Source organism: Rhagoletis zephyria, unplaced genomic scaffold, assembly GCF_001687245.7.
Source record: "Rhagoletis zephyria isolate East Lansing unplaced genomic scaffold, Rhagoletis_zephyria_1.1 Rzeph_scaffold_02601, whole genome shotgun sequence".
NCBI lineage: Eukaryota > Metazoa > Arthropoda > Insecta > Diptera > Tephritidae > Rhagoletis > Rhagoletis zephyria.
Window position 1 is genome coordinate 7,774 of NW_016159685.1, and position 13,141 is coordinate 20,914.

The window sequence follows — 13,141 nt, forward strand, 5'->3', positions numbered from 1 at the left end:
CTAAAGCCACACTGATAAGGCCCGATCAGTTTATTGACGGTGGGCTTCAGTCTTCCACACCTTTCTTATGGATTGGGCAGAGCACACTTAAATTCCAGTCGTCGGGCATGCGTTCATCTGACCATATTCTGCACAAGAGTTGATGCATGCACCTTATCAACTCCTCGCCGCCGTACTTGAATAGCTCAGCTGGCAGGCTGTCAGCTCCAGCGGCTTTGTTGTTTTTCAGCCGCGTTATTGCTATACGTACCTCGTCATAGTCAGGCGGTGGAACGTCGACTCCGTCATCATCGACTGCGGGCTCGGGTTCTTCTTCTCCACAATTTTCTGTGCTGCTGCCATTTAGTAGGGCGGAAAAGTGTTCCCTCCATAATTTAAGTACGCTCTGGACATCAGTTACTAGGTCGCCATTATTCTTCTTACAGGAGTACGCCCCGGTCTTGAAACCTTCCGTAAGTCGCCTAACTCTCTGGTAAAATTTTCGGGCATTCTTCCTGTCGGCCAGCATTTCAAGCTCTTCGCACTCACGTTTTTCTGCCTCTTTCTTCTTATTGCGGCAAATACGTCTCGCTTCCCTCTTCATATCCCTATAGCGGTCCCACATAGTGTGCGTTACACCCGATCGCAGCGTGGCCCTGTAGGTGGCATCTTTTTTCTCTGCAGCTTCCTGACACTCCTCATCGTACCAGTTGTTCTTTCGGGCTCGCTGAAATCCGACTACTTCTTCGGCGGCGGTACTTAATGAGCGGGAAATGTGGTTCCACTGCTCGCATATGTCGGTTTGTTGAAGAGTGCTCTCTGAGAGCAGGTGTGAGAGTCGAGTAGCGAAAGCGCTGGCTGTCTGTTGTGATTGCAGCTTTTCGACGTTAAGCTTTCCTTGCATATTTGGGCGCACATTTTTTGCTGCACAGAGGCGGGTGCTTATCTTGGCTGCAACAAGATAGTGGTCCGAGTCGATGTTTGGGCCTCGGAGTGTGCGTACGTCTAAAACACTGGAAGCGTGCCTTCCGTCTATCACAACATGATCGATTTGGTTTCTCGTTTTTCGATCCGGAGACAGCCACGTAGCTTGATGGATCTTTTTATGCTTGAACCTAGTACTGCATACTACCATGTTTCGGGCCCCGGCGAAGTCGATCAGCCTCAATCCGTTGTCGGACGTTTCGTCGTGGAGGCTGAATTGTCCGACGGTGGTTCCAAAAATCCCCCACGGAGTCTCTCTCCCACTACAAATTCAACTCCGAATTTGCGCTCCTTTACATGGCAGCTGTAGTAGACGTCGCAAGGCCCCAGTCATTGTTTGCCTTGCCCCGTCCAACGCATTTCTTGGATGGCGGTGATGTCAGCTTTTGTCCTTACGAGGACATCAACCAGCCGGGCAGAGGCACCTTCCCCATTAAGAGTCCGGATATTCCAGGTGCATGCCCTCAAATCGTAGTCCTTTAAACGTTTGCCGCGGTCGTCATCATAATTCCATACTTTGTGCAAAAATTATGGAAATTCTGTAAATTTTGACCAAAGTGTTTAACTTTTGAAACAGCATCTTTATAAATTAAAAATTTTAATACAATAAAGTCCAATTTTAAAGTAGCTATCACTTGTTGTTGATTTTTGGCAATTTTTTTGGTGGCGGTGTTCCGCATTTTTTTCATATAATATTATCGAACATACTTTCCATGGAAAAAAATTAGTAACACAACACCGTCATTAAAAAACAATAAACATCAACGGTAAGTCCTAGCTACCTCAAATTCGCACCATATTATACTAAAATTTAATAGACTATAAAACTGCATACCACACTTTTATAAAGATGCTGATCAAAAGGTTACAAATTTTGTTGAAATTTTGCAGAATTTTCATAATTTTTGCATAGAGTGAAGTTTGGATTTATATGGTGTTTGTTAAATAATCAGCTATATTTTCATGAAAAATATTAAACATTAAATAAACTAAGGAAAAATAGCCCAAACTTGCAAAAATTTCGCATCCCACTTTATATTTGGGTCACTGTATTTTTTCCAAGAAGGAAGGGGATTTTCTTCAGAAAATAACTAATGGGAATAAAATAGCACGATTTTCGATGGAAAAGAAAACTCACTGGAAAGACAATACCTGTGAATAATTGTATCAGGCACGTTTCGAATATATGGACATACAAATCAAATTAATTAGTTTAATTGTTCAAAACTCAAAAACTTCGATATACATAAATGAATGTGAATTGGTTTTCTCGAAATCACGTTGCCCTTTTTTCCTCAGCCCTTTCACAGATTTACGTGTTCATTTCTCAAAATATTGCCATCCGACTAAGCAAAAGTGCAATACTTTCTACTAATATAGCCATTTTACAGGATAAAAAGTAACCTAGTGCAAATGTTACAAAAAAAGACATACATTTTCAATAAAAAAAAACCTCATAAGTTTGTAATCAATCTCTTTTTTTGTTTTTAAGTAATACAAATATGATTTCTGATGTAAAGCTTAGCTAATAACGACAGTTTCCTTTGGTAAACAGAAATAATTTGTAACGAATTTACCAGTCTATGTTTTTATGATTTATTTAATGAATTTACTAGTCTTTCTACTTGTTATTTATTTAATTAAAACATGTGAACTTTAGTTGAAAAATTTTAGCCGTTTTTGGCCGTTTTTTTTTTGCCAATTTAGCCGGTCGGCTTGAGATATGGAGGGAACACTTCTCAACGCTTTTAAATAGCGACACAGGTGGCGCGTTTGATGAAGAGAACCCGAACCAATTTATAGGGACGAAGCTCACGTCCCTCAACTCGACCAAGACGAGGTGAGAACAGCAATAAAAAGGATTAAGAGCAACAAGGACCCCGGAAACGACGGTATACCGGCTGGGCTGATCAAAGCCGATGGCGAAGAGTTGGTGGGGCGTGTGTATAAAATATTTTTACACAAACAAAATACATGGGGAAAAGTTACCGAAAACCGAGTAAAGCCTGCTATACAGTACAATGCGTGAGCTTTGTATTTTGACCAATATCTTCGTTATTACTTAACTTTTTGCAATAGTTTATACATCAAAATATAGAGAATTAAAATATCTTTCAGAATTATGGAATAAAAACTAAGTTAAACGCATAAAATTCCTTTTTTACAAGCTCACATTCTACTGTGGGCGTACGCAAAGCCTTCGCATGTGAACGACAAGTTTTGACAGATGTATGTGAGCGTCCATAAGAATACAAATGGAATTATTTGCCTTTGCGAACGTTCACGCTCGCATTGAACTGTATAGCAAGCTTTAAGCAGTGTTTGCATTATTCAACTTTGCGTTCAACAATTGCGTTCAACTCAACGCAGGGTTGCACGAAAAAAAAGTTGAATGGCTAAATGTTGGCTGGCGACCAACTTTGTTGAAAGCGATTAGTTGAAAGGCCATTCAACCAAAAGTTGAATGCAAAGTTGAACAATGCAAACACCTTTTTATGGCGAATATTTTGATATTTTTTCATATTTTGATATTTTTAGCCATTCAACTTTTTTTCGTGCAACCCTGCGCTGAGTTGAACGCAAATGTTGAACGCAAAGTTGAACAATGCAAACACACTTTTACTGAGCACCAAGCTTTAGTGAAGACCCTAATTATTTTATTATCGGTTGCTGGAAGCTGATAATTTTTCTGGTAGTTGGTAAACTGCTATCAGCTGTTCGATATTTATCCAATTTTAAATCCGCCCGCTTCCGAAGGCATAAGGCATATGAGTAAGTAAAACTCCTTAAATATTCTGTTACAATTTTTTTTTATAGGAAAAAAGCTACGAATCAGCTGTTGTAAAACATAGTTTACCCATATACATATGTAATAGTCTTATATTTGCAGTAAGAGCTAATACCGTCCGAAAACATTATAGTACAGATACATCAATAAACACGTACAAATACACGTACATATACGTTAATAAATAAACATGTACAAACCACAAACAAAAACGGTACTGGACTGTCTCCTTATGATTTCGGAATAGTTGCGTTCCAGGTAACCTCATGTAAAAACATGTAAAACTGTTAAATAGCAAAATTACTCTCCTGAAAGAAAGGAGCGAGAGCAAAACAGTAAAAGTCATCAGGAACACGAAAATCCACTTTTCCTATAACTGTGACGACGTGACGAAGTGAAGGCTTCCAATGTGAAGTGAAAAACTTCAATTGAAGTGACAGCAGCAGCACTGAGCCTGACCTATGATTATCGGTTAAATTAGTGGGAAAACTGACTAGGGGCCGGTTACTCAATGTCTGGTTAACGCTAATGCCCGGTTAAACATAAATATCGACGTTACCGACTCCCTGTTGTATGCATGGAGTCGAAGACGTCGATAACGATGTTTAACCGCAGATTAGTGTTTAGCGGTTAGTTTTGTATGTGCTTGGGGAAAAAGTTACGACTTCTCCGGGCGTGTGATAGTGCATCCCTTTCTTGCACGCATTTACCTTACAGTAGGAGCGTTCCTTATCTCCCAGAAATAGTCAGAAAAAGTCCGAAGTAGTCAGATTTATTCCAAAAAGCGTTCCTTAACTCGGAAATTACAGCAAAAATGAGAGAGCAATACTCATTGAGAGTGACTCTCATCAGTCCGAAGTAGTCAGATTTAGGGCCGGTTACTCAGTGTCTGGTTAACTCTAATCTCCGGTGAAACATAGTTATCGACGTTACCGACTCCCTGTTGTATGCATGGAGTCGAAGACGTCGATAACGATGTTTAACCGCAGATTAGTGTTAACCAGACATTGAGTAACCGGCCCTCAGTCAGAAGAATTTTTTTCTGGCAAAATCCTGAAAAGTGTCGAACTCAACTGAATTTAAATTAACGGAAATTAAAGAATACGCAAAAAGTGAGAATAATCTAAAAAGTAAAAAAAGTGAATTAAAATTGGAATGAGACAAAAAATAATTGATATAGTAAGTGTTTATTGTGCTTGTGTGAATGTGTTTTGCACATACATTTCCATTCTTATTTGACGTTAGCTTTGTTGCCATTCTTTGGACTAAAAACTTGGTTTTTTGCGTTCCTTTACTTTTCCTGTAATTCTCTTTTAGCGAGCGCATTTTGCTTACGCTCTGGCATTTTGACACTTTTCAGATTTTAGTCCAAAAAGATAAGGAATGAACCTAGTAAGTTCACTCCACAGTATACCAGTAGAAAAGGTTTTTGTTTTTGTAGCTGCTTCGTGGTGAAAGTCCTTTATAGGGACCAAATTTCCCCACAAGAAATTGAGCGCATGGTTGCTTTTGCATGCCAAAAGAACAATTATTAGAAAACAGTTAAAAAAAGTCTGAGATAATACAATTATATCCTACTAAAAATAAACAGAATAGTGTGCGCCATTTAGGTAATGTGATATCATGTTTAAAAACTCTTTTTAACTCTTATTTTTCAGAAAATAATATTGCGGATCCGATTGCTGTGAGCGCTTGTGTTGTTTACCAAGAAAATGCAGCCCTGTTTGTTTTTATTTCTGTATCGTATCGCGGTGATTTTCTATTTCTTGGTAATTCGGTTTGTGAAATGGTAAACAAATGATTTAAATTTATTGGTTTGATGTGTTTAACATTTGATTAATGCAATTTTCTGTCTTTTCAGACTATTAATTAAAACACAAACAGCATCATCAACGGTGATTGCAAGAACTACTGCAATCCCTGCGGTTTTTCCTCTTGGTAAATGCGTTCTGGTCGTGACCAAGGGTGGTCTCCCAAATCAGCCGGGAATAAGGTTAGTCATTTTCAATTTTATATATTTGTTCGTTGACATTATAGGACATGTCATCATTGCATGCTATTGTTGCAGAACAAACGCCCCATCCACTGCTGTGATAAATATGTACCATCAGTACTGCCCACCGCCGTCGGTGAAATGATTTCGAAAGCTGAACAAACGCCATCTCCTGGGCATTCCCACAGCTTGCCGACACCAGCTATTATATCACGTGTGAATGCAACTGCGGCTAAGTCTGGTTATTAACAGTGCAATAGTGCCACGTCATTGGCAAAAACACTAAGGGCTGCTGGCATATAGAGGTTGTAAAGCTTTTGGAATCGAAGAACCTACTGGAAGAAGACGATGACCGCAAACCTATGATGAAACATCTTCTAGCATTCGTTTTACAATCGTTAAATATATATATACAAAATATTTATCGTTCTGTAGAACGTGCATGCATATTCAATTCCGATTTTATGAGTCGATTACGGAGGACAACCGAACTTCAGTTGGTTGGCCAATGGCTGAAATGGTATTACAGATGGCAACTAGCAACTGAAAGCTGGCAACTGAGTTGCGCTATATGGGCAACTGCATTTTTGTGGCTGCCGAAATTTTGGTTGAGATACTTTATTTCTTTTTTTCAACTTTTTTTTAATATGTATAATCTTGAACTGTATGAAACTCAATTATTGCTGTTCATAATAAAATACATTTTCATTTCAGTGGCGCTGTCCATCGGCAACTCAACTGAGATTCCGTTGCCATCCATAATCGATCCATAAGTCATAATCGTACGAACTAGTCAAGGCTATCACAAAATCCATCGTAGTCCGATTTTTCGTGAAATCTACGAAAATGCTTTTGAATTCGAGTAGCTACGAACGCACCGTATGCTTTGAATACACACGTTCATAACAGTAACTGTTCCTATTCAGTGATCGTTTTTCCGTAGATGTTATGAAAAATCGGATTTGACAAGATGTTGGAGAATCGCGGCAACACAGCCGTATACCTACTCTATGCTTTTACGCGCATATGCTAAATTTCTCGCACCTAGCTAAAGTGCTTGACAAAGGCAGAAGGCATATCTTCAACATTATAACTTAAATTAAAAAATTGTAAGGCATGCAATAAATAATACAACAGAACCAAAAAATGTTCTCAAAACTATTAAACATAAAAAATTGCACGAATAAAATTCATAATTTAATATAAAATAAAATATCGCAATTGTTGTTTATATGTACATACATATTTACAAAATGAATCTTAAAGCACCCACAGTAAGTCCGAAATATATAAATGACTAAGAAGAAAAGTAATAAATCACAGAAATGTGAACAAGTATGTCGAGAAATCTCTAAATAGTAGCGAAACTGTATCTCAATAATAATAACAAGTAATTTTAAGCAAAAAATACAACCGACTTCAATGCGCATTCAGGTCGTTTTGGTTACGTAGACCCGACTGTCCTCCCTTTTTTTTAAATCGTTAAAAAAATTAATACGTATTCTACCGAAAAAAATCAAGATAAATATTTAAGGATTTTAAGTAAAAATAAATAAAGGAAAACTTGTTTGTGATATCTCGACCAAGGTGTATTCATGATACAAAAATTTGAAGGTAAAACAGCTGAGAGGCAGCCTGAACATTTTTGAAGTTTGCTAACATAAAAAAAGATGTTTTCAAATTTCCAATCTCACAAATACATTCTCATTTTCAGTCTCAAATAAAAGAAAATTTCAATATTTTCATCTATTTGTTTTTGTTTTACTTTTATTTGGAATTTGAGTTGCTCTCAAAATTGCAATTTTATAAAGTAGACAAACTTCAAAAAATAAATGATGGCCGACGAATTGAGCAAGCGGTTTTACCTTTAAATATTTGTATCATAGGTGTATTAAACAAGGTGTTATTGACAACTCAGTGAGGCTCTCTTTTAAGATACAATAATCAATTTGACTTTATAGGATGGTTCTTCTGAGAGCAATGTCAAAATCGATCACACTTTGTTAAATACATTTTGATCTTTACCAAATAATAAACATCCTCTGTAAATATTTTATGAAGTGTTCCAAAATTCGCTCCGAGGGCGTTCACTGTTGATCATTTGATTAACCGGGCCGTTACACATTCAATTTTCCCTTTTCAATTTTCAATACTCAACACTTTTTCACTAACACACTCTTATTTATTGCTTGAATGGGCAACTTGCTTTCAATTTTTCCCTTTCAATTGAGTTACAATTTTGATCAGCTTTTCAGCATTGGTATGCGAATTTTGTGAAAATGAAAATTACTAAGCTTATGCATGTTAAAATGTTAATCTACAATGGAATTAAAATGGAAAATATTCTTCAGAAGCTAGTTAGTAACATTGTTTTCTTGAAGGCGACATGTTGATAATGAAATTGCTTCTCAAATTGAATCCAGCCTACGTAATGGCTTTCAATTTTGATGATTTTTGGCAAGCAATGTGTGTGAGGAAATTGAAAGGCAAAACTGATTGTGTGTCGTCAGCGTTAAATAGTTTGTCAAACAATTAATACTATAGTTTGATCGGAATTAATATATTCTTCAGTATTTAATTTTATTATATTAAACACAAGCTTATGATAAATTATTTAGTCCTAAATTATTTAGTCTCTATATCGTGTTTCAAAATTCTCTCCGAGCGCGTTCACTATTGATCTTTTGATCCAAATATTGTTTGTCAAGCATTCAGTAGTGAAGTTTGATCGGAGTTTATATATTCTTCTGCAATTAATCATATTACATTGAAATATAAACGTATGATATGGTAGAAAGTTAGAAATTATTTAGTCTTAATAAGCATAATTCGCTCTGTGTTCCAATTCGCTCCGAGTGCGTTCACTGTTGATCATTTGATTTAAATAATTGTTTCTCAAGCATTCAGTACTATAGTTTGTACATTTAATTAAAATATAAATCTTTAATAGGGTAGAAGTTGTGAAATTATTTAGCTTTAAAGGCCAAGATACAATAGCGCAGTGGCAGTGGCAGTGATAGTTTTTAAAATCAGCTGTTACTGCTAATATTGGCAGTCACTACTGTAGCAAACACAATACTGCGTTGTCAGTGTCGGCCAGAAACAATTGCAGAAAACTGCAACTACTCATGAAAACTTACAATAAAAGCAATGTAGATGAAAGTAATAAATATTATTATTTAAATTAGACCCATATATAAAACATTTTACATCATTCGCTTGAAGAAAATCGGAATATATTTTTACATATATTATAGTTTTCATGTAACTCATAAAGTACATATTTCACTAAAAATAGTTTTAAGATCATTTCGAATTGCAAAAATAGCGGTAATTACTTGTATTGAAGTATAAAATATACATAACAATATTTCTCTCGCCAATTATCCGATGTTACAATTTTTCACCACACTATTTTGCTGCACAGCACCCTGAATGCGGCAAAACAGTTGCTCGCAACCCTAAAGTCCTTTATGGGGCATGATCGAACTACACAAGATCTGACGAGATGAAGCGAAAGAAAAAAGTAATTTTCTGGCTGACGTGTGTAATTTCGGCGCCATGTTATTTTCTGTGAAAAGTAAACAAAGAATATGAAGACGAAGCATAAAGAAAAATTGCAAGCAATGTTGTGCACATGTTTGTGCTCACCAATTTATTATTTTTGTACGTGTTTTTGCATTCAATCACCGCGCACTTCATTTTAATTACATTTGCACAAAAAATCACTTAAAAATCACTGAAATAAACCACCGACAAAATACACATAAAGAAAGAAGCAAAACAGAAATAGCAAACTTCAAAATTACGAACGTCACACACTTTTTTCTCAATTGCTATTACAAATGGCTGCTTCTCAACCGGTCAGATCTGTTCTAATTGGTTCATGTTTATGGGGACCAAATTAACAGCCACCACAACAAAAGCCTTTTCTACTGGTATTCTGTGGTTCACTCGCTCATACATGTCATCTAGTTGGTGAAGTACAAGTGAGTTTAGCGGTGACATTGGGAAAATATCACGATAATTAGTGATTTTTCTGACCACTATTCTAACTTCTAAATAATTGATAAATTAGTGATGGCAGCAAAATATCCAAAAACACATGAAACCAAACGATAAATACAATTCGATTTTGTTTGTGTTTATTTTATTTGGAAAAATATATTGCCGAATATTTACTTAATTTCGCAAGAATTTTCAGAGCTACTGAGCTCAGACAATTCTTCTAATTTTTATCGGGGTCTGAATTTTCGTCGCTAAAAACTAATTCCTTAGCACCGTTCGGTCCTTCTTCCGCTCCGCAACAGCTGGGTTCAAGCCCTGGTCAAAGCAACATCGCAAAAAAATATAGAAAAAAGGTTTTTTCTTAACAGCGGTCGTCCCTCGGCAGGCAATGGCAAACCTCCGAGTACATTTCTGCCATGAAAAACAGCTTCTCATAAAAATACAATCGCCGTTCAGAGTCTGCGTAACACTGTAGGTCCCTCCGCTTTGTGCGACAACATCAAGGCGCACGCCAAAAATCTGAGGAGAATCTCGGCCAAACACTAACATATGTGTATGCGCCAATCTATTATTATTATTATTATCCACAGTCGGCCTAAGCGCATTGGCCTCAAGTTTTTTCTTCTCTATCCACATAGCGTTAAAAAAGTTTTTGTTTCTCATTTTTTTATATAAAAATTGAATACACTCATTTTTATTTATTGTTTCTTTAAATTCACCGACTTCTTCTGTATTTTGCACCACATACTACGTTTATACGCACGCTTTATTTGCAACAAACAATTTGCAAAATGGTAAACTTTGCCGTATAAATGCTGAGTTAACTTTTTATTTGCAAATAACTAAATCACGCACATAAGTATTGATTAGTGGTACTATTTGCAAATAAGCGGAAGACGCTGCCATTCTTAGGTTAATTTTCTTTTTCGATGGTCATCTTATTGCCTTTTTATAATCAAGACGTTGCCATTTTTAACTTTATTTTCCTTTCCGATGGTCATAGTATGCCTTTTCATAATCAGGCAATATTGAAAAATAATTTTTCACCATCGAATAAACGGTGAGTTAGGTATTTGCAAATTATTTTTATTTGCAAATAGCTTACATATAAACGTAGTAATAGTTAACAATGAAATAAAATTGTCTTTGATGTATGTACATATGTTGCGAGCGTACAATCGATAGTTTTCTTTTCTTTCGTTGCATGGCTGCAACAAACGGCTGACCATATCGAAAAGAAACTATCGATTGTACACTCGCTTTCAGATGTATATACATACATACATCGAAGAAAATTTTACTTGTTAGCTGTGGTTAGGGATAAAACGATACCATGGAAGTATCGATACCTGTCCTTGGAAGAAGCATCGAAAGAAAGTATCGATACCTACTAAGTATCGGACTAAAAGTATCGATACCTACTTATATGCATATTTGTACCTATTGTCCCGATTCTCCTCGAAGCCTTGAGGCTCAGTATATCCAGTAAAAAAACTGTGGTGAAGTCCTTTATGGGGATAAAGTTTCCAGAGGTGAAATTTTAGGTAGCACACAATTTCTTACACGCATGGTTGCTTTTCAGCACTCATGAAAGAAACTTAAGAAATATTTGAAAAAAAAGTTCATATAGTACATTAATTTTGAAAGAAATACCATATAATGTATGTACTCTGGTTAATAATATCAAAAAATGTATTAGAACCACCGTTTAATGTTATATTTGATACAAATTAATATTGCTGCCCGAACGCTCTGCGCCTTGCCACTGAATAATAGATTTACTTAAAATTACATCCCTGGTCCTTGTTCTTTCTGTATCGCATCGTGGTGAATTCACATTTCTCAGAAATTTGACAACAAAACAAAACAAAGCGAGTATTTTATTTGCTAATTTTTGCGATTTCTATTGTTTAATGTAAATTTGTCTTTTTAGGATATGTCGAGCCAACAAAGAAAGCGCAGTTGGAAAATTGAGGAATTAGTAATGAAGTAGCAGGCATATTTGGAAAATTATGCCGATAAGCAGGATGGAATTTGGGAAAGTAAGTGCATGGTTGCAGCATATCTATGTATAAAAAGTATTTAATTAAATTGTTTATAGAAATTTTATAAATCGAGTGGCTCATTTACGATGCGCTCCAAACATTTGGCGAACTTTTTTTCGCCTTTTCAACGTGCTAAGTAACAAGTTAAGATGACTGCCATCACGGCCGGTAAGAAACCGCAAGCAAAGGGCAGACAGCCTTCCAGGAAGCTGCCTCCTGTCCCCGAGCCGAAGCTGCAGTTCAGCAAGAGCAGGTCAGCAAATTGCTACCCTGATCAAACGTAAACTAAAGCGCTCTGCTGTGATTGCACTCCGTAAATGTGAAAACTTGGTGCATGCTGAGAAATATCAAACAAGAAAACTCCGTGATGGACGCCGTGAGATGGAGTAGCGCTGTGTGGCAAAGAAATGCGGCCAATTCGACGGGCCTTAAAAATCCAAATTGGCTTTTGTGATCCGCATCCGCGGTATCAACAAAGTTGCACAAAAAGTGCGTAGTTTTACAGTTCTGTCTTCGCCACATTAAAACGGTGTGTTCATCAAATTGAGCAAGGCAACCATTAATATGCTACGTATGCCGAACCCCCTATATGGGGTTATCCAAATCTTAAATCAGTTTGCGAATTGATGTACAAACGTGGAATGGTCAAGCGTGTCCCAATCTCTGCTTTGTGATCGAACGCAAATTTCGCGAAGCGCACGAAATTCAGTGCGTTGATTCACTTCACTTCAAGAAAGCCCCCAACTTCCTGTTGCTATTCAAGCTCAACACATCAACCCGAGGCTGGCGCAAGAAGGCTTATCACTACGTTGAGGTTGGTGATTACGGTAGCCGTGAGGATAAGATCAACAAATTGCTGCACAAGATGGCTTAAAGAAATTGTTGTTTTGTATTTAAGCCGACAATATAATTTGGCACATCTTCAAAAGACGCCCAAGCAAAAAAGAAAAAAAAATTTAAAAATTCCTGAAGTTGCCTTTTCACGGGTCGATTTCTGTCGACTGGAAAATTTACTTAAGATATCGACTAGCCAAAACGCTTGCATTTTACGGTTGAATTGCAGATTTACACGGGTAGACTTTGGTTAAAAGACAAAAATCGACCGTGTAAAGGCAGCTTAAATAACGTTAAAATTAATCATCCCCTTTGAGATGGAAAATACCAATAACCATTTCATAATTTCGAAAATTATTCCATTTATATTTGTTCTTGCATTTTCCACACCACTTGTGAGGTATGCTTTTACGCGCGTTACCGATTTTTTTTTAATGTGCTCGGTTGCCCAGGAGGCCTATTTTCACCTTTACAACTTAACTTAAACAGAATTAAAACTAAAGCATGCAA

General features: G+C 36.7%; 1 long non-coding RNA gene across 1 annotated transcript; it reads left to right on the forward strand.

Annotated features, from left to right (window-relative positions):
- Positions 1–11,633: 11,633 nt before the first annotated feature.
- LOC108367241 (uncharacterized) lies at positions 11,634–12,742 on the forward strand. Its single transcript, XR_001848222.1, has 2 exons — positions 11,634–11,794; positions 11,854–12,742. It is a non-coding gene; the product is annotated as an uncharacterized LOC108367241 (long non-coding RNA).
- The last annotated feature ends 399 nt before the right edge of the window (positions 12,743–13,141 follow it).